Source organism: Epargyreus clarus, unplaced genomic scaffold, assembly GCF_041222505.1.
Source record: "Epargyreus clarus isolate Ecla_fem2 unplaced genomic scaffold, WU_Ecla_fem_2.2 ptg000004l, whole genome shotgun sequence".
NCBI lineage: Eukaryota > Metazoa > Arthropoda > Insecta > Lepidoptera > Hesperiidae > Epargyreus > Epargyreus clarus.
The window spans coordinates 511059-532401 of NW_027332212.1; the positions used below are offsets into that span (position 1 = coordinate 511059).

The 21343-nt window shown below is 36.2% G+C and overlaps 1 protein-coding gene across 2 annotated transcripts in view; it reads left to right on the plus strand.

Moving 5' to 3' along the window:
- The first annotated feature begins 285 nt into the window (after positions 1–285).
- LOC140757230 (metabotropic glutamate receptor 2-like) overlaps positions 286–21343 on the plus strand; it is a 233859-nt gene continuing 212801 nt past the window's right edge. For both annotated transcript variants that reach the window (XM_073092769.1, XM_073092770.1), the window contains exon 1: positions 286–428. The gene's annotated coding sequence lies outside the window, so the exon portion shown is untranslated. The remainder of the gene's footprint in view (positions 429–21343) is intronic.

The following is a 21343-nucleotide window of genomic DNA, read 5'->3' on the forward strand; positions in this document are numbered from 1 at the left end:
CGTTAGCATAACAGGATTTTATTACAAATCCCATCAAGGTATAAAAACAACGCAGGTATTTATAAACGCTGTAAGTTACAATTGTAAAACTAAAAAGCTCTACTTCACATTTATCTCCAATATTTTTTATAATACTGATTTAAACAACAACTGAAAAGATAGATCTAGCTGCACCAGCCTCTTATCTACAGCTTATTCGTAGCAATTCGTAGCATACATTGAATAGGAACGTGGTTACGGAGCCTCTGAGATTTTTCTATTGAAGAGGCAGTATGCCGCCGGCTGTCGAGCGGTGCAGACGTCTCTAGTACGGCTGGTCTGCGCTAAAACTTTCGCGTACGTTCTATTTTATAAGTGCGCGTGTTTGTTTCTTTAGTGGTTGGCTGTGGATGTGAGTTGCGATGTCGGTACCGAGTTCTGATTAATTGGTAAGTACCTACTTTGATTTTTTAAATTATATATTTGAAATACCTTATATTGCCTGGTATGTTTTTTTATAGGATCGTACGAATTTAGTATATTCTCTTTACTTCTAGAATTTTTTACATGAATTTGGTGAGTACATAAATACACAAAAGTGACATCTCAGTTTAGGGTGCAAGTTAAATTTATGAAAGCCCCGTTAAATGAGCTTTTAATTTTTAAATAAATTAAAATGGGAAAAAAAATAAAAGATGTTAAGAAAGACGAAAACTCAAATACACATACCCATAGATATCTAAATTCAATTTGGAATTGAAACCAAAAATCTTCGTGTGTGAAATCAGAACGGGACGCTAAACGCCTTGTGTAAAATTCGTGTCAGATTTTGAGGTTCATTTTTTGTTTCTATTTGCATTAATTAAAAAGTTTATTAGTTTAACCCTCTCTTAGAATGAAAGTAAGGCCTAGGTCACCCTGGAGAAATGTGCGCTAGCAAATTTTGCACCATACGAATGTAGACTCTTTTTTTAACAACCTTCAATAGGTACCTGGCGCCGTGGGAGCGACACCTAGTTTTATGGAATTTTTACTCCCAAACGCCAAGGTAGCCGACCACAGCACTACGTGGAGGACTCCGGGATCTACGAAGGTAGACCCTAATGGTGACTAATGTGGTAGTAATAAAATCAACCTTATACAATTTTCGTCAACTATATTTCGAAATTTGGCAAATATTTACCACAAAATTTGCCCAATTTTGAACGTAGATAGGCAAAATTGTTAACCATTGTTATTACTGACAGACGTTCCTGCATAAATAGAGCGAGAGGTAATTAATTTCTATGAAATTTGAGCGACCTATCGGAGCTCGCGTTTATCAACGCATTCCCATGACATAACGAGCCAATATTGATACAGACAACCTTTTAACGGAAATTATGATAAAATTAAAGTTGCATTAAAATCTAAATTCGATAGATAATTTTATTTTCAAAGTTTATCATTATGTACGGTCTTTTATTACTAATGCAGGAATTGGAATTGAGATGGGGATTTTCGAGGAAACATTGAATATTGTTGCTAAATATTATGTATCTTCAAGAGCGAATCCTATGAAATCATACTAAATAAAAATCACGTCACAATTTATCTGTTTGTCGTATTGCGTCCGACTACAATTGTGATATTACTGGCATCTCTTCCCGTGGACGTCAGACTGAGTGATTAAATGTAGAAGATAGTGAGGGTCTCCGTATGAAGTTATTCATCTACTTCAGCCACCAATTGAACGTGCTATTCATGTGTCATCAGAGCTCATTTCTGAATATTACTCTCATTTTGAACCCTGACATGCTACTTTTAACATCGGTGATCGACGATTTAGATGTTTTTCGGAAGCTAGGTGCAGAGATGCCGGAATTCTCCAACAGTTCCATTGAGGACGGCGCCCAGGGGGCTTTAAGGGCGGTAAAAATCTCACATAACCCGGCGTCGCTTCTACGTCGTCGGGTACCTTTTGAAGGCTCCCTTCGTAAAAAAAGGTGCAGTGATTAAACGCTACATCCTAGACAGATTTGAGTGCCCGTCGCTGCTTCTTTTGGACACTTGAAGCAGTAACCAAACGCGAAAATGCGGTGCAGCACTAATACAGGCGCGAAAACGCTCGTTTGATACCGCCATTAAACGCAGCAAGTCAAAATGTGATGCTGCAATCTCCAAAACGCAAATCACCTATTCTGAAAGTAGCTAAGCCCGTAAATGAAACTAATGTCCAGTAACCTTTTAGAGCACAGAGTATTTACGTTTATGCTGATTAGGATACCTACAAAATGATTTATGTCCACATGAACCAATATACTAAGTAACATCAGCCATCAACTCTGTAATTGATTAATTGATGACGTCGACATGCTTTTAGCGGATAAAACAAGCAATGATTGACGATTCCAACGCAAAATAGAAACCGAATGATTGTATGGACTCCATATTTTATTTATACAACGATAAAGAAGCTTAAATCACTAGCGGACTAAAGGGAGGGGGGGGGTAGAGGGATGGTGCGGGACCTCCGATCCTGGGGGCTCTAAACACAGTTGCTCCGAACTAAAAAGCAGTGTAATATGTAATGAGCTAAAAAGTTCTTTAGGACCAAACTGGACATAGGTATATATCAGCATAAAAAAGGTCGCCCGAATGAAACCACCACTGAAATACTGGGGGCCTCCATTTCTCCTCTTGCCTCATTCAACATTTCGGCCGCGAGCCTCCGAAGACCTTAGGCTTGAAGTCATGATGGAAACATTAGTGAGGTTTTTCATACAAAATATAACGTCACTAATATGCCTGTGTGTACTTAAACTCTTAAAAGAATTTGGGCATTTCACTTCTGTTTCACGTAGCTGTTTCTGCTTACTAGTGAAGGTTGGCGCTACTGTATTCTGTCTTGAAGGGTGTGGCAAGATGATTGAAGGCGCCCCTCAATGGTGTTTACATATTTTAATGACCTTCTGAAAGGAATATTCCTCTTATTGGCGTTAACTAGAGATGTACACGGGCGAAAAGTAAAGCAAGTGTACATAATATAAAGCGGAAGGGGCGGTCTGCCCCGGGCCCCTGTCCTGGGGGCCCCAAGCACAGTAGCTAAAAAAAGGTCGTTAGAACCAAACAATCTGTGAAATATATATAAAAAATATGTAATGTGTATAAATCAGCGAAAAAAAGATTTTAATTTTGTAAAATTAAACCTAAACAACTTTTTAAACTGGGGGCCTCACTTAATATTTCAGCCCCGAGACCCCGACAATATTAGTCCGCCACTAAGGATCTCTTACGATCCTTATTATGTTACACAATTGAAATTTACAGATCTATACTACAATTTCTTGTATGATGGATGCCATGGTATGTCGATGGACATCATGGACAATACAATGAATAACACAATTATCCACAATGGTGGATCATTAACATAATTATAACGTGGTTACATAGTTCTCTGCATGGCCTTGTACATTTGTTCGACTTGAGAACTCCTGTTCTGTATGAAGTTAGTTGCAGATGCCTATGGGCAGCACTACCTTACCTACAATCAGGTGGGTAGCATGCTCATTTGCTTCTATATTTCTACCTTATAGAAACACCCACAGAAAGATTAAGTTCAGTATTATCATAACTTCATTCTAATGCGCTTTGAGCAATGTTTGCTTAGAACTCTCGTGACATATCTCTAATTAAACAACTCGACAAGCAATCTCGACTCCGCAGATTGCATCGTCTTTTGGAATTAGTACCTCTGTTTGTTCTGGAAAATTAGTTCCAGGTTGTACTTGTTCATATGTATTAGAAGTTCGATTTAAAATATTTTGTTTACTCGAAAGTAAGAAAACTTTTCGGAATACGATTTCGTAAATTAAGATTTAAGTTCGTTTCGAACTAGGGGAGCTGCTAACCGGCAACCCTTGACTTTTACCAGCAGTGTTAAGCGCTGCTGTGTTCTTGTTTGAAGAACGTCAAATGAAGCATTTATCTAAGGCATTTAAGCTTAGTCTTCAGGGTAACAAAGTATCTTTGAGGGTGGTAAAACCTTCTGTGGTTCGACTTCGGCGGCAGCGCCACACCTATTTCTGCCTCATAACAGCAGTGTCTCATCCTATTTGGGGTTGAATGTTCGGCAATAGCCACTTACCATCAGGTAGACTGCACTCTCGACTATAAAAAAAATCTTCTTCCGATATAAAGTAGTACTCCAATCCAATCATTACGTGTTTATAATCCAATTTGTCACTTTATAACGACAAAGAAAAAATTCAAAATAATATTTTAAATAAACCCGTTAAGGAAAAATGCTAATGATTAATTAATTTAACAAAAACTGACCATGCCGTGTACTTAATATTTTATGTCACCCCAATTAAGGGACCCTGTTATCTGGGTTAGCTAAACAGCTTTTATCTGGAGAGCAGCCATAAAATTCCAGCCGTCAGTTAGGACTGAAGTGAAAGTAATAAAATTTTATCACTTTTAGTTCCAAGGTCAGCAAGAAATTTGTCGAAAGGGGTATGTTCGTATTATATTAAGCGGGCATCAAACTTTGAGTCGGCCCATAAATATAAAATAGATGACAAACTGACGAGCTGCGTGCAGTGGTCACAGTCCCGATAACAACGCAGAGGTTCGATTCTCGGCGAAGCAAAGATTAAGAAATTAGATTTTTTTACTGTTTCGGCATAAAATCCGTCAAGCTGTTTTAGCTGTAAGGGATGCCGAAAAATAATATATACATACAAACCCTAATATGTACGTACACTCGAAAAACCTGTCCCTTCGCTGTCGGGTAAAATCAGCATTTTCTTTAGTCTAATTAATAGCCTGCCGATATAAGCTATCTACTTTTGCTGAAATACAAATGTTGCTTCTTGGTTCGTAAGGACGGTTGCCTGTTACCAACAGGCTGTCCTCATATATGTCTATGTAAGGTCACATAATTACCTCACACATAATAACATTTTATTTGAGGTAGATTCAGTCTAAGCTTTTAACTTTTCTGCTAAGTATGAGTAAAAGTAGAACACATTGTTTGATTTCGTTGCTCTTACCAATACTCAACAAATAAAACACCGCCGCTTATAGGTAGGTATTTATTGATCTGTTACTTAAAACGCCCAGTGGAGCGAACGAAATGTACATGAACGTCTATGTTTGTGATTTGCGCAAAAACGAAATAATTTTCCTTAAATATTTCATGGTAACACAATGAGATGTATTGTAAAACGTTGAATATAGGTCGTGGCTTGGCTAGTCTCCTTTTAAAGTAAGAGGTGCTGATCATAGTCCACCGTTCTGCTTAACTGTGAGTTTGTGGACTTTACAGGACTATAAGAACTTTTTTAAACAATCTCTCAGGCTAGTAGTTAAGTTTCTTCTCAATGGTTTCCTTCATCTTTATAGCAAGTGATAATTAAATTCTAATACGTACATTAAAAAATCAGTTGTCCGTGCCTGGAATTTGAAGCTCGGACCGCTGACTTAGAAAGCGTGTTTATCACTAGGCTATCACTCACACACGTCTGTGCTACAGACTTTTATAATAACTAAATAAGTCACTCATAATATAATTATATAATAATATAATGTAGATACTAAAACTTAGTAATAACGGTTAGTTACTTGGACGCAGATTTTATAACAACAAGATTGGATTAGGTAATAACACACAAGATTGTATTAGGTTCTCGGTAATTGGTAAATCTAAGGACCACCCTCGAGAATTAAGTTCTAACATATAATATATCTGCATTATAGTTCAAAACAGAAAATAGCAGTCTTACATCGTTGTCTAAGGCTAAAGTATCTTATAACATCTTTCAAATATAGCAGAATCGGCTGTGATTAGTCTGTGAGAGATCACCGACGCTGCATTCAGTCTATCTTATAATACCAGTAATAATCGCCGCTATGTTCTGTCTTGAAAGGACATTTATACAAGGAGCTTCAACTCAAGAAGATTAAAACAACCTCAAAGAGCAACCGTATTCTATCTGTTTATAGGATTAGGAAAGAGTTATCCTCTGTAATATAATATTAGACAAATGTGTACAGGCGATAATACTTATCGTCAGGTATCGTAGCATACGCCTTTACTACTTCAAATTCATAAAAGTATAGTCCGCGCCAAACTACTAGTCCGCTTTGAAGTTGTAGCGAGCAAGTGTACTCATACAATTTGCAATGGCGACGCGATTCATTTCGATATTTAAAACGGACTAGCAGTTTTACGCGGACTATACCATAAAACTTCATAATCATTAAAGACAATTAAACTACAAATATACTAATTTTGAGAACCCTACAATATATCCAATGTTTTGGGTATACTCTAAACCAAGAACGCTTTTTTATAAATAAGGGGGTAGCAGTGCATACAGTCCACCGGATAGTAAGTGGCTACTGCCGCCTTTGGACATCACTAATCAACCTCAGATAGGATTAGATATTACCACCTGAGGTCGACCACAGATGTGCCGCTATGCCTGAGGACTGAGCTGGAACGCTTCGAAAAAGTATGTCTCCCTTACCGCACCCGTCAAACCAGAACACAACAGCGCTTATCACTGCATATATTAGGCAGAAAAAGGTGTAGCTGTGGTGCCGCCGGAGTCGAACCACAAAGGGTTCTACCATCTTCAAATTTAATTTCGAGAACCCTACAATACATCCAACGCCTCATGTATACTCTAAAACCAAGAACTAACACTAACAAGCGTTAGTTCAGTCATAAATTCACGTGACATAGCGAATTCGTGATTAATGTACCACATTTATGTTGCCCTACGTTTCATTGTTCCTAGCATTACGTTAAAAGCACCCATTTATTATGTACTAACACTTGACTCTTTGGCTCGAGATTGGGGCTCATGTCTTGTCATATATCAACGGAGGTGTCGAATGTCAAATGGTATTGAATTCGGATTGATAATGATTGGTAGACTTCAAATAAATGTGGAAAAATCATGGTTGAAACCAGTCATCATTAATTTTTAATGCTACGTGAAGCTTATCACGAATTTGCGAGGAATATGGTTTAATATAGTGATCATTAATTTTAAATACGCAAATAATAGGTTTTATTGTGTAACGGCTGTTATTATTAAAATCAGACAAATATTTTGAATACCAAAGATCTAAATTTGTCAAATTTCTTTCTTTTTTAAGCAAGAAATGGATCGATTGATTATTAACAATGACCGTAGATAGTTACAGATTTAAAGTTAAGCGATGTCGAGCGTGGTTTACAGATGGATGGGAGATAACTAGTGGCAAAATGTTAGATGAACGAAGTAGTCCTCCTAGATAAATTAAATAGTCTACCTTATTTTGAAATTATGTTGAAGTGCTTATAGAATTTCTTGACCACTTACAAAGAAATTGCCGTTTTCCCTTTAAACTTCTACCAACAAAAATATGAAGCCGTCAATCATAGAATTTAGAGTTTGCGAATGAAACATTCATTTTTAAGCAACTTGTAAATTTCATTCAAACGAACAAACATTGTCTCAACAGAAATATAAATTATTGCTAAAGCACTTCTATTTCTTCGGGGTTAATTAATGAAGCAGTAAAACATTATGAATGAAAGGGGAATCTTGTATAACGTCGTAATTATTGTTTTCTATTCTCTTTGAATGACAATATTGAAGTCACAGACATTTTTCCAAGTCATTGTCCTGGTTTTAAGAGTGTTGCGAAACAAAACCGTAAATTAGATTACAAGGTGGTAAAACCCTCTGTGGTTCGACTCCGGTGACACTACCACTACACCTATTTCTGTCTAATAACAGCAATGTTAAGCGCTGCTGTATTTTGCTTTGGACGGCGTGGTAAGAGAAACAGCCAACCTGATGATAATGGTTTGGTGCTAATCATTTTTACTCTACAAAAAAAATTGAAACCAACCTCCACTGGGCCACAAACTGTTTCTCTTAGTTTCACTTCTTTTACCTTAAACACCTTCAAATCAGAAGACTGTAGTAATTAATATTTAAGATTTTAACATTGTTAAGTACGTTAATTAACAAAGTTATGTTAACTAAGGTAGTACTAAGATTCAACAACTGTAGTACTGAAATCAGTTGGAAAGATTTTTCTTTCCACCGCAAATAAGCACTACAATATTCAGATCTTGCAAATATTCCATTACGTTCTAAACTTAGCTCAAGTAAATTGGAATAATTATGGCATCTCAGTACACAACGTGAAATACGTTCCAAGTTCAACTTGTTCAAATATACCCAGAAATATAGCGAATTGTCAAAAACTTGGATATGTATTTAAAATAACTGTTTCACCGGTGACGAGTGACACATGAGCGATGAATATTATACAAGTAAAAAGTTGTAAAACCCTTGTGGTTTGCCGTGAAAAGCAAAATGTGCACATCTATTTCTTTTCTGCCCTATAACAGCATTAACAGAGTTTGATGTGTTATGTTTGAAGAGGAATCTTGGAAAAGATACAAATACATATTACTGATTTCAACTTAGTTCTCAGGGTAAGCAAAGTATATGTTGCCAACTTCAGGAGTTATTCTAATTATTTTTGGCATTGATTACAGTAGTTGCTCATGAGCAGCGATAATCATTTATCATTAGGCCGACTACATACTTGCTAGCTACTTCTTACATTTTATTATTTCTCTCCTACCGCTTAATCTAACAAGATCCTTAATAATACTAAATATCATCTCTCATAGACACTGCCTCTCGAAAATTTGCAAAATACTTCAAAAGGAATATCACATATGAATTGTTAATGTGTTTTCGTATTAAAGTTTATTTTAAAAGTTGACATAATTTCAGGTTTCAGTCTTTACGAGTGAAGTGTTAGTATATAATAAATGGCTGCTTTTAACATAATGCCGGAACAATAAAACGGAGGGCAACACAGCTACATTAATCACGAATACGCCATGTCACGTGAATTTATGACTGAACCAACAAGGGCTCTGGGTTCAGTGGTGAACCTACAAACGACAAATTAACTGAAGCGAATACTTTATGAACCACTTCAATTAGATTTAAGTACTTAATATTTTTTTTACGTATAGAAATTTGTCATGGATATCTTGCAGTCCCGGGACCGATGAAGTTTTATGCCGGGCTCCTACCGACTTGAACCCTACAATAGTACACTTTATGTCTATTAATCGGGCCACGAGTACGATTCTACATGCCTCCGCGATCTCGCCGTTGCTTGACATCCTTTAAGGGACCGTCTTCTGGGATGGAACAGGAGTTCCCCCATTCCATCATCTTTTAAGAGAAGCTGGTAACACCGGTAGTGCCATCTCGAGGTCTATACGAACACGGCGACGATTTCTCCCCCTCCACGCGCCTCTTTATGGGAGTTGAACAAAAGTATTAAAGATCCTCAGGTGCAAATAAACCTTAGCTCAACCCTATAACGTTAAATAAACTTCCATTTAGTTCAGGCTTATTATAAAGTATACTGATAAAATAAATGCTTTTCATAAAACCCTCAGCGTTGATTACAAGTGGAGTGATGCTGAACGCCTCGAGCTTTACAAATGTAGTGAGTGTAATAAAAGCTTTAAATAATTATATTTAACACGACATCTACAAGTACTAAGTATAAAAATTATTTGTGAAAGTCAAAAACATGCACTCTTAGCAAATTGGATGTGCCTGAAATTAAAAAATACATACCAATTAATTAGGGAAATAAAATTTGATATAGATCGTATAAAAATACATAATATTCACGAAAACTTTGTTGGTAGTATAACCTTTTGTGGTTCGGCTTCGGAGGTACATACCAGCAGAGTTAAGCGCTTCTGTGTTCTGTTTTCTTTGCGAGATAGACTGCATCCATCCGTCCATCCATCCATCAGGCTTTTGAGATCCACTGCTGGACTTAGGCCTCCCCTAATTGGCGCCACTCCTCCCGGTCCCGTGCCCTTTGAAGCCAGCGGTTTTTCGCCGTTTTCTTCAGGTCATCGGTCCACCTAGTCGGGGGGCGGGCTGAGCTTCTTTTGCCTACACGTGGTCGCCACTCGAGGACCTTTCATCCCCATCGGTTATCGGTCCTCCGATCGATGTGGCCGACCCATTGCCACTTAAGCCTGCTACTTTTGAGAGCTATGTCGTTAAGCTTGGTTCGTCTACGTATTTCATAATTTCCAATTATGTCTCGAAATACCAAGCATAGCTCTCTCCATAGCCCGCTGAGCGACTCTGAGCTTTCGGATGAGGCCTACAGTAAAGGACCACGTTTCGGCACCGTAGGTCACACATTGCTCGAATAGTTTCGATTCAGGCACTGAGGAAGGAGGACTGCATGCTGTAAAAAAAAACTACTGATCAGTCATTCTCGTGTAAATTATGCTTCAATGTTCCGGCAAGCCTTATAGCCACATATTTGCTTTTCATTTTTGTATGTATGAACTTTCAAGGGAGTGTATTTATGAACGAACTACGAGTATGACACGAACGTTACGCCTTCATATAAAGTTCGTCGAAATGGTATTTAGAAACCCAGTTAACATAAAATTTAATGTCGACGATAATGAGAACGACCTGTCATTATGACAACTACTATAACAAGTATTATAATTATATTACTTAAACGGCAAACTATTGGGCTTTTCGACCCAACGTTCAGGTTTTGTCGCAATTACTAAAGTTATAGTAAACATTGACTTAAGCTTAAAGTTTGGAAGTCTTAAGTAATCCGATCTAAGTATTAGGAGTGTGATATAAATAGAATATTCATCAAAATGTTGGGGAAGCATAAACACAATAATTTTCTCAAGTGTAATTAGAAATGTAAGAACTGTACCCTTAGTATGAGTTTTTACGTTTTTACAAAAATTACTGTTCTTGTATTTGTTTACGTATTACCCATACATTTTCAATCATTTCTGGGGCGCTGATTGCAAATGTATGGGCAAATACGTAAACAAATACCAAAACAGTAATTTTTGTAAAAACGTAAAAACTCATACTAAGGGTACAGTTTATGAGCTGACTATATTAACTTTTGCAAGCGAAAAGTCGTCTGCTTGGGTAGGTTAGTTCTTTTGCTTGCCATAAGAATATTATCTTTGTTATATGTCATTCTACATTAAATCATAATTATGCCTTACAACTTATATTTTATTTGTAAAATAATCTTTAACTTTGCCTTAAACTAAATAACTATTATCGAACCAACTATAGCAGTAATACCGTAACACGAATTTAACCAAGTTATAGTTTAACCAAGAATATTTATAATAATGAGTAGAAGTAGTGAGACGTGATACACAAATAAAACTTCTTTTAAAACCGCAATCTTATCAGATGTCAAGTCAGATGCGGTTAAGGGTAGCACGCTTGTCCAAAAGATCCTATTTAGTTTTAGAATAGGGAACATTCTGGATAAAACTGTCAAAAAATAAATCTTTTGGCAGATAGTTCCGCTTTTAGTGGTAAAGTAGAAATGAATATGTTTTTAAAAACATTAACCGAACGTTATCGAAAATATTATATTACATACATAAAGATTGGAACTAAAACTTAGTCGCTGCAACGGTAAAGGAAAATAACAGAAACAAACCTATATAATACACCTGAGAGTTCTTTAAATTCGCACTTGGCCAGCGTGGGGGATAATGCCTAACCCCTCTTTCTATCTGAGGACATTTACCCCTTTTTTTGTTAACAAGTGGGAAACCTTCAAAAGATACCCGGTGCCGTGAGAGCGACACAGGGTTATGTGGGACTCTTACCGCACTAAAACCCCCCGGTTGCCGTCTCCGGCGCTGCGTAGAGGACTCCGGGATCTCTAAAGGAACGCAATCGGGCTCCGCTCAGGTGGGCGTGACACTCGCCACACCGTCTGTACAACGGTATCCGACCACACATACCGCGTCCTTCCCGGGGTCGCTGGCCGGGCGGTTTGAGCTCCCACTCTTGCCGTCCGCAACCCCAGAAACTCCCTTTTAGTCACCTCTTACGACAGGCAGAGGATACCGTAGCCTTATTCTGGTTCCGGAACTACAGGGACAGGGGACATTTATCCCTAGCAGTTTGACAATAATTGGTATAACACAATACATAGAGAAACAATAATGATAAGTAAAATCGGGCCTGGGATGTAGAAAATTCCAAAATAAATGTATTTTAAAATAATATTAAGCAAACAGTGTTGCATATTCAATAAATGGCTATCAATATTGTTTCGGATGACATATAAAACCACATGGACGCCGCAAAACAGTGTTTAATTAATATGAGAGCGATACTAATCAAAATTAGGTGTACGCGAAACTTCCGATATGTGGTTCGGTTAAATATTGTCATGTTAATATGCAGCTCGTGGTGTGAAATATTTTAACAGCTTCCAATTTACATTTAACTTTTTAATAAGCCACGTGTGTGTGGAAGCAGAGTCTTTTAAGGTGGTACTGCTACATACCATGATTGTGGTGTTCATGTGGCACGACCACATTTTTCTTAGAAAACAAAGTTGCTGTATACTGACTTCTGATACAAAGGGTGTGAAAAGGGCGCTCTTTGAGTCTCGTCTCTATACATACGCGGCTTTTTGTCTTAGTCGTATAGAGTCCATACTCACAGTGTAGTTTAATATTAAAAAAAAAAAAAACAAAATAAAATCATATAGTCCACATGGTAGTTAGTATTCTGTGCAAGCAATAGATATCTGCAGTGAACGATAATTATTCTAGAGACTTATTTTAAACTACCTCTAAATGCGTACCCCTGAAGGCTATGTTTAAATATCCTATAAACATACTTCTGTCCTATTACTGGAATTCCAACAAGAACACATAAGTGCTACACTGCTGTTGTAAGGCGGAAATAGGGATCCGAAAACATTATAATTCTCGGGATAGCTGTAAACGGAGTAAACATGCAAGGAGTTTCGTATACGGTAATTAATTAGTTAAATTATTACACTACTTACTCGCTAGTGGAACATTAAATAAAGCTTCTTATTGCTTTGCAACACGAATTTGTAATTAAAACAATCAACACAGTAAACAATTTGCTATAATTTTAGTCTAACAAGTTATTACTGAATTCTGGACTAGTCGATTTCAAGTAGATTCGTATTTATACAAATAGAGAACAATTATATAACAAAAACCAGACTGCTTAAAAATATAGCATCTATCACTCCTATAATTTAGATGAGGTAGAAATACCAAAAATGGTCAAGCATTTATAAATGTTGGATTAATAGATGTCTCAGCAGAAATCTGTCAACACCGTGTAGCATATGAGTACTATATGCCATTAAAATAATAATTCCTAAAAGTTAAAATAAAAATTGCTACAGTTACAGCGATGTACAGTTACAACCAAAAGGATCATTTTGGTTAAAATCAGGAATTTCAATTTAAAACAACGGCATATTTTCCGCAACGCTTCCGTTATATCCAGCCAGCTCTAATAAATATCACGCGAATAACTGCTTAAGAACATTAAGAGAAGCATAAAGTAATTAAAAAGATACATTTGACTTGCTACGGTCGGTCGTAGAACTTTTCTCTGCTACGAGAATTCTACTAGCTACGGAAATGCTACGATTAAAAGAAAGTCATTCTGATAAACGTTTTATTCTTATTAGCACTAAAAAGGGGTGCGTATCCTTCATACGTGAGGTATACTTCTTGGCGTGACTATATATATAGTTAATTTTATTAATTACTCTCAAAATAAATTATTTTGTAAGTTGTAAGAAATAGTAACAATATTTGTATATTTCTCATTTAGCATAAAATTAGACATGGTATAATTATGTTAGTTGAAACAAGCAGGTTAGCTTGTAACAACGTTTTTAAGTCACGTTGTTAAAATTCTGTAGAGATCATTAGGAAGTGATTGTAAATTTTCGTGGGGAGTAGAAAAGGCAAGCGAAATTTTTCCTTACTCGAAGTTTTATTTTTATGCTCCGACTTCGATGGTACTACCGCCGTACCTAATACTACTCAATCACAATGATATGAAACTGCCATTTTCCGGTTCCAAGTGTATGGTGTTTTTTTTATATATTTTACCTAACGATAATGCAGACGGGCTACCTGATGGAAAGCATCACCGTCTCCTATGGACAATTGCAACACCAAGGAGCCGCCAATGCATCGCCGCCTTTGGTATTGTAGTCATAACAATCTGAGACTTCCTGTCCTGGTAAGGTTCAGAGGTAACAAAATATCTGTAATCGACTTCAATAGACAATAGAACTCCAGTTATTTTTACGCCACTGCTATGTGTTTTGGTAATAAATCTTCATATATTAGGTCTTATACTATTTAGAGTCAGTAACAGAAGTCTATGAGCGGCAGTAGCATCAGATAGGCTGAGCGTTTCATTAAACATGAACCATTTAAATAAAGAGAAGTGCAGGTAAATATTGTGAATAGTGTGTAATATTAATGAATTAACTAGTATTTCATGAAATACGAGATGTATTTGCGCTTCTTATTTGTGTTTCATTTCCAGTAAAGCAATGTATGGTGTAAATGTATTTCGGTGCTGGAAAATTGTATGTTAGTTCAGATGATTATTTAACTGTAAAAAGTGCAGGGGTGGTAGAATCTTTTAGAACTTTTTGTACAGTTCTTTGAAAAGACTGATAACATTTGTGTTTTGTTGTAATTCCCCTTAAAGTCTTTGTTTTGAGGTAAACCTCAGGTTAACCTCAGAATCTGACTTAAATTATATTTTAACTTGAATACTATGTCCATGAGAGAGTATAAAAGAGTGACAGTGATCACTTACCATAATACAATAGTTAATTAGATACAAATATTAAGAAAAATATTAAAAACTTATATTAAACTATACTTTATTTATAGAGTTTATTTTTATTTGCGGTGTTATATGTGTTATGCTGGCTTATACATGGTTTTTATATGCAAAAACTGCCCTTTAATCTTTTAAAGATGAGAGTATCCATAAAACATTTAACTCATGAAAATTTTGCATAGTTATATTTTTAAGCCGTAGGTTATTGAGCCGTTGTAGCTTTTTAATAGCCTGAAGTACTTAGTTCTAGCTTCATGCAGAGTCATGTACGAGGTACGAATAACACTCGAATTGCTTCAAAATATGGAGTACTACCGGACTCGAAAAGAGTTAATAAACCGCTGCATGAAACCGACGTAAACATTGAAAAATGTGAAAAACAAATTTAACCGTTTCCGTAGTTGCGTGCTTTTTTCTATTTGCGTTTTTATTGATAGTAGTTGGTATTGATAGATGAGTTCAACAGTAAGAAATTTGGCCTCTCAGTTTTTGATTCAAACTTTAAATCCGAGTTATGTGATTTTCCCAATGTCCTAAAATCCTTTTTATATCCCATTATTGACAAACGAGGAACATACTGTACAACGCTGATGTGCTTAAATTCTATCAAATGATAGAAACCTGTCTTTTGAAACACTGAAGTGCGCACGAAACTGGCCCAGTAACAGTCACCTTACACATTTACTTTCTGTTGTCTCTTAAGCTCCGCTTAAGTTGTCTCGGGCGGGTCATAATTTGTTCTCAAACAGTTTAACGTATCTTAGCTTGAGAATAACTTTGTACATTAAATCAAACTTACATATTTATGACGTCACGCCCTGTATCGTCAATCTCCCAGCGCCAAGTTTGCTTTACGATCCACTAACGCGAGAACTGCCGAAGTTTTTATACCTCCACATACGTCGCAGTAATCACGTCGTATTACCAAAGCATAGAGCCTGTTTTGCAAAGGTTTGAGCTATATTTGAATAAGTTTACCTTATTGAATAGTATGAAAGGTTATCATAAAATGATTCGAGATTCCGAAGGGTCGTTCGGTAAATAATGCATTGAATATTTGCCGGTTTTATTCGAAGGATTCAATTTATTTTTTTCGTTATACGTACTATTGACAAATATTCTAATAGAAAGCGGCAGTTGGTAAGATGATTGTTGCTTTTACAATTATCGAAGTAGAGACACTTAACACATTTATATATGTACATATAAAACTAGCTGCCCCGGCAAACGTTGTGTTGCCATATGTATAAAAAAATGTTAAGGCACATTACAATCCTGTTTTCCTACTAAATAGAAAACCTACTAAGGTAATCATTAATCATCCCATTCATTTCAGATCTATGATAAAGTGTCTACTAACACTTTGCTGTAGGTGTTTTAGTTATAATACCTCTATTTGAACGATTGCCGAGGGTAATGTTTTTCGTGCGTATGTATATGCTCGTATGTATGTACCCAATGTCTTGAAGAATTTAGCCTATTACTATCTGACCAATATTAATTATGTATTTTTATAGTTCAGGTCTTCCATAGGAGCTTTTCAGAGTACTATGTAGGCTAAGTTTTTTTCCAGAAACATTAAATGTAACATAATGACTTCATTTTATACTGATCTACATACATACGAGTATAATGTAATTTTCATTTTATAAGCGACCTACAATATAACTCCTTACTTATTTTGGTTAATTAAATTAATGTGTGGCAGTGACCACTTAATTAGGTCGTTAATATTTAAATACATACGAAAGTATTCCGTTCAGATAATATCCTCTTATTGTGGCGTGCCAGACAAATTACCAACAACCGAATCGAATAATTAGCGGCGACGTCACCCACAGACTGTGTGTTCTTGATAAATTGTGAATGGCTGTGATTAATCTGGTTAGTACTCGTTATTGGGTGACTGAGAAATACATTTGATTTTTACTGAACATTGGAACAACTGAAGGTGGTAGAACCAAATGGTTGGACTCTGGCAACACCACCGCCACACATAGATTGAAAAGTGTATTAAGGGAGACATATTTTTATGTATCGTTCCAACTTTGTCGTCAGAGGTAGCAACGCACCTGTGACTGACCTGAGGTAAAAATCTAATCTTATCCGGGATTGATTGCAGACGTCCATGGGTGGCAGAAACCACTTACCAACTTACTTCTATACCTATCATAGAAAAAGTTTTTTTCAGAAAACTCGGTTGAACAAAACATAACATATTACATACAAGAAGGGGTCTAAAGTAAGTTCAAACCAGTTAAGGTTCAAATGTAAACCTGAATAATTAATCACCTGATATTTATTATAGACATGTTAGTCTGTTTATAATCTCCTGTCTAACATTGTATCCATTGTCGTTAATAATTAGCGACGTCGTTGACAGACTGCATGTTCTTGATGTATTTTGAGCGCCGGTATTAATCCGATTAAAGGGGACTTTCCACCAAAGATGTAACCAGTTTACTTAACTATGTATGTCATATTCAGCGACAAACGTTCGATATTGAATGAAAATCGAGCTACCTCGCACGTGGAAAGGCACCCTTACGTTTGATATTGAGTGGAGGGAAATTATAATCGAGTGTATACACACTAAATATGCACAGCACGATGTACATAAATGATTGAATGTATTGCAGAATTTATTTAATGAGGGTTATTTCATAAAAAACGAAAATTGTTCGATTAACTAATTTGATTTATCATTTTAATTGAATAAGAGTCAGTGTACGCATTGGTGAGTATTGATCTAAAATATAATATCTTAAGAAGAGAAGAATTAATTGAAGAAGTTACAATAATAGTATTTTACACTTCTGCCCTTGAACTACACTATTAAGTAGTGCTTTCTTCTAATAATAATGATATTGTTTCATTCGTTCTATATACCCATAACTTTCCCAAAGCGGAGGCTGTATTTCCACTCGTAAGTTTCTCGAGTCAAGTAGATAAACTAGTCAATTTATTATATTTGTCTATTTTTGTCCTAGTCATATATTTGCTTACCGTATAAATTTGTATTAAGAACAGGTTTTCCCTCATTCTACTTTAAACCATTTTTCAAACAACAATACACATGACATGCTCGTTTCCATGTCGGAGGGCACGTCTATCTCTATTATCATTAAAATAGTAGCGGAACTGCACCGACCTCGAGTAATCATCGTTATTCGTATATCACTGTCGGATCTATAACAATTCTACCATTAAATACAATTCACACCTTGTTACGATCTTTGAAACGACGATAAACTAAATGCTCAATTGGTCCTAGACTATTTGACTAACAACTTGATAGCAGGAAACTGTTCAATTCGTAAACCTTTAACAGATCTAAGTGACCTTTTTACCCCACTGCGGTAGGTAACACTTTTCGAGATCAGATATATATGGCTCATTCTTTAGGAAACTTTAAAGCCCAAACGACTTGACGGATCTTCATATATGATATTATCCCTATGAGGTGCCATGTGGATTGGTCTAAATTGTGCTAGAGGCATATTATATTCTTAAGCCCGTTTTTTGTTTTCATGACAGAGAAATTTAAAAAAAAGGTTACGTTCATTCATTAACAAAGAATCGGCCGCTCATGAACCATTGCAATAAAACACATGAAAAAATTTGGAGTCCTTCCTTCCTAAGAACTAAGTTGGAATGCTTCGTGTAATTGTGTCTCCAGTACCGCACCCTTCAAACTGAGAAAATGAAGCGCTTGAAATGTTGAAATAAGGCAGAAATAAGTCTGATCTGGAGTTGAAACTCGAAGAGTTTCATAAGAAAGATGGATACAATACATAAAATTACTGGATCGTATACAAATCTACTATATTCATGTATACTCAATAAGCCAAACTTTACGAGCCAAGATCTCCAACGCCGTGCTGTTTGCAATTCGCCACTAAGTTGAGTGCAGTTTACGGTATTAGTTGGAACGTGTTCTGGTCTGATGCCAATAACTTAAGATATTAGCAGTAAGTACTGCACTCAGGAGTAATATCGACACGTTTACTGTATAGTGTAAATTTGTTCTTTACTTACTGCTGGCATTGAGGATTAACTTTTACTAATGGCGTTGTAAGACAAAACAAAGAAGTGATATCCTAGTGGTTAAGAAACTCCTCCTCTTAACCAAGGGGTCTGACTTTCAAATCCCAGGCACGCACCTCTCAATTTTTAAAATTATGTGCGTATTACAAATGTATTATCACTGGCTTAAATGGTGACGGAAAACATCGTGACGAAATATGCATACCTTAGAAACTTAAAAAAAAATTTTTTCAAAGGTTTATCCTTCACCTTCTGATAGGTGACCCGTGCCCAGCACTAGGGCAGTAATGGGTTGATAATGGTGATGATGATTATTGTAAGACAAATTTTAACGGTGGAATAAACAGGCAGACGGGTTGTGTAAAAGGCTTGTGTGCAGAATCTTAAATAATGAAACTTGGAATTTTGGAATATAATGATTAGTGACCATAATACCGACACTAATTAACTACTGTTTCTTTTCATGAAATAATTTTATCAAGGACTTTGTCCGAAAATAAAGATGTTATTAAAGATCGACATCTCATAACCGCAAAGAAGACTTGCAACCATTACGATTTGCAAAGAAGACTTGCAACCATTATCCTAAGATTTAGTTTAAGGTTTTAGATAAAAAAAATCCAATCCAATGCTTTACCATCAATACTTACAACTTAAAATGATAACAGATGGCTTGTCACTCCGCACTAATGATATAGTCAGCAGAAATATATATTTTTTACATCAGTAAACTCAGTCGACAAAAAATCTTTTACGGTTCCTTTGAAACGTATTTCATTTACTTTGTTCAACCCGGATTCTTGCATCCCGGCTCCTTGCAAGCGATATAAAATTTTAAATGAATACGAGGAAGTTTACGACATTAGTTTGGGCGTCTCTTGGTCGACTGCCAACGGAGAGGATGTTCGCAGTAACTTAGCTAATACATTCCTGAGTATCCCACCTGAGGCATTTAGGAGATAGTAGTTGTAATCGACTGTAAATGTATTATACATACCTTATATATAAAATACTCGTGTCACAATGTTAGTTACTGGACTCCTCCGAAACAGCTTTACCGGATTTCACCAAATTTTATATGCATATTCAATAGGTCTGAGAATCGGCTACTATCTATTTTTCATACACCTAAGTGATAAGGGTTATTCACCCTTAACATTTTTTTTATTTATATGGCAACACAATTATTGCCGGGTCAGCTAGTATAATATACTATAGATCTCCTAGACTAGTTCTCGTCATTATTAGTTGTAAAAATCTTCACGATTCCTGAGTATCATAAACGCTAGACCTTAGTCTGTATTGCAACTTGTTCTCATACTAACTGAATAAACATACTTATTTACATAAGGCATTCCAGCCTAATCCTTGGGAACAAACGGAATCCCTGATATTTTGTTGGAAGGCGTATTTCCTTAAGAGACATTGGCCACTTAATATCATTTAAATTTATATTATTCTTTTCATTATTTTATAAAACCCAGAACACAGCAACGCGACCAAACTGTTTACAATCATAATATTATGAGTTATTGCTATTTCTTCACAGTAACTTCGTCATAATTCCATATCATTATCAGCGACAGCTCAGTAGAACTAATTTTGTCTCCCACGCCGGAAGTCAAATGATGAACAATAGACGCGTCTCTCATTAATTTATCGAAGACAATCGTCCCGGGATTATCATTTGCTTGAACGACGAAGGAAAACATCTCGGGGAAACTTACTTTATTAGGTCAATGAACCTAAAATTGCCCACCGTCGCAAGTTATAGTCTTAATCTTACTAATTCTACGAGGAAATCTACTGATCATGTAATAATGGTGTCTCGCCCCAAACTTTTACTTTATCACCTTGAAGTTCACCACCATGGCAAATTTAAGTTTTAACTTTTCTGATTTTGAGGAAATATCTTCTCTAGTTTTGTTTATTATGAAAGATTGATGTAAAAAAAGAGATTTCTGACCATCTGATGATGAGTGGTTTCTACCGATCCTGACATCTGTGACTTGAAAACTCTGACCAACTTCATTTAGACTAGGTTTTACCTGAATCAGATCACAGATGCGTCACAATTCTTAAGGACTTAGATGGTTGCGTCATATGTAAGTCAGGCGGCATCCACCTTTCCATCTTCTAAAAATCTATCACCCCAACATGAAACAAAATTTAAGAAACAAAACCTGCAACAAATAACTATTAATGGATTGATGATGATAAATGTTTGTCGTTCGCTATCTTGACTTCTATCAAATTACTTTCATACTAATGTGATTGTGTCTGCGCACCGTCCACTTCCCGTTCGCTCACTTCATATACCAAAAACCAATCTCCAAAAAATATGAAGACCGCCATTTCGTAGCCTATTTGCTTTTTATTAGAAAAATATTTTGTGCGAGAATAGAGAACGTGAGGATTTTCTCGCGTTCCTTACAAAAAGCAATTTAATAAAACACGTAACGCACATGTTTTGGACGGAGGTTAGGGACTGGTTTCAGGAAACGAGTTATTCTATTAAGCGAGAATTTATCAAGAATTAGCAA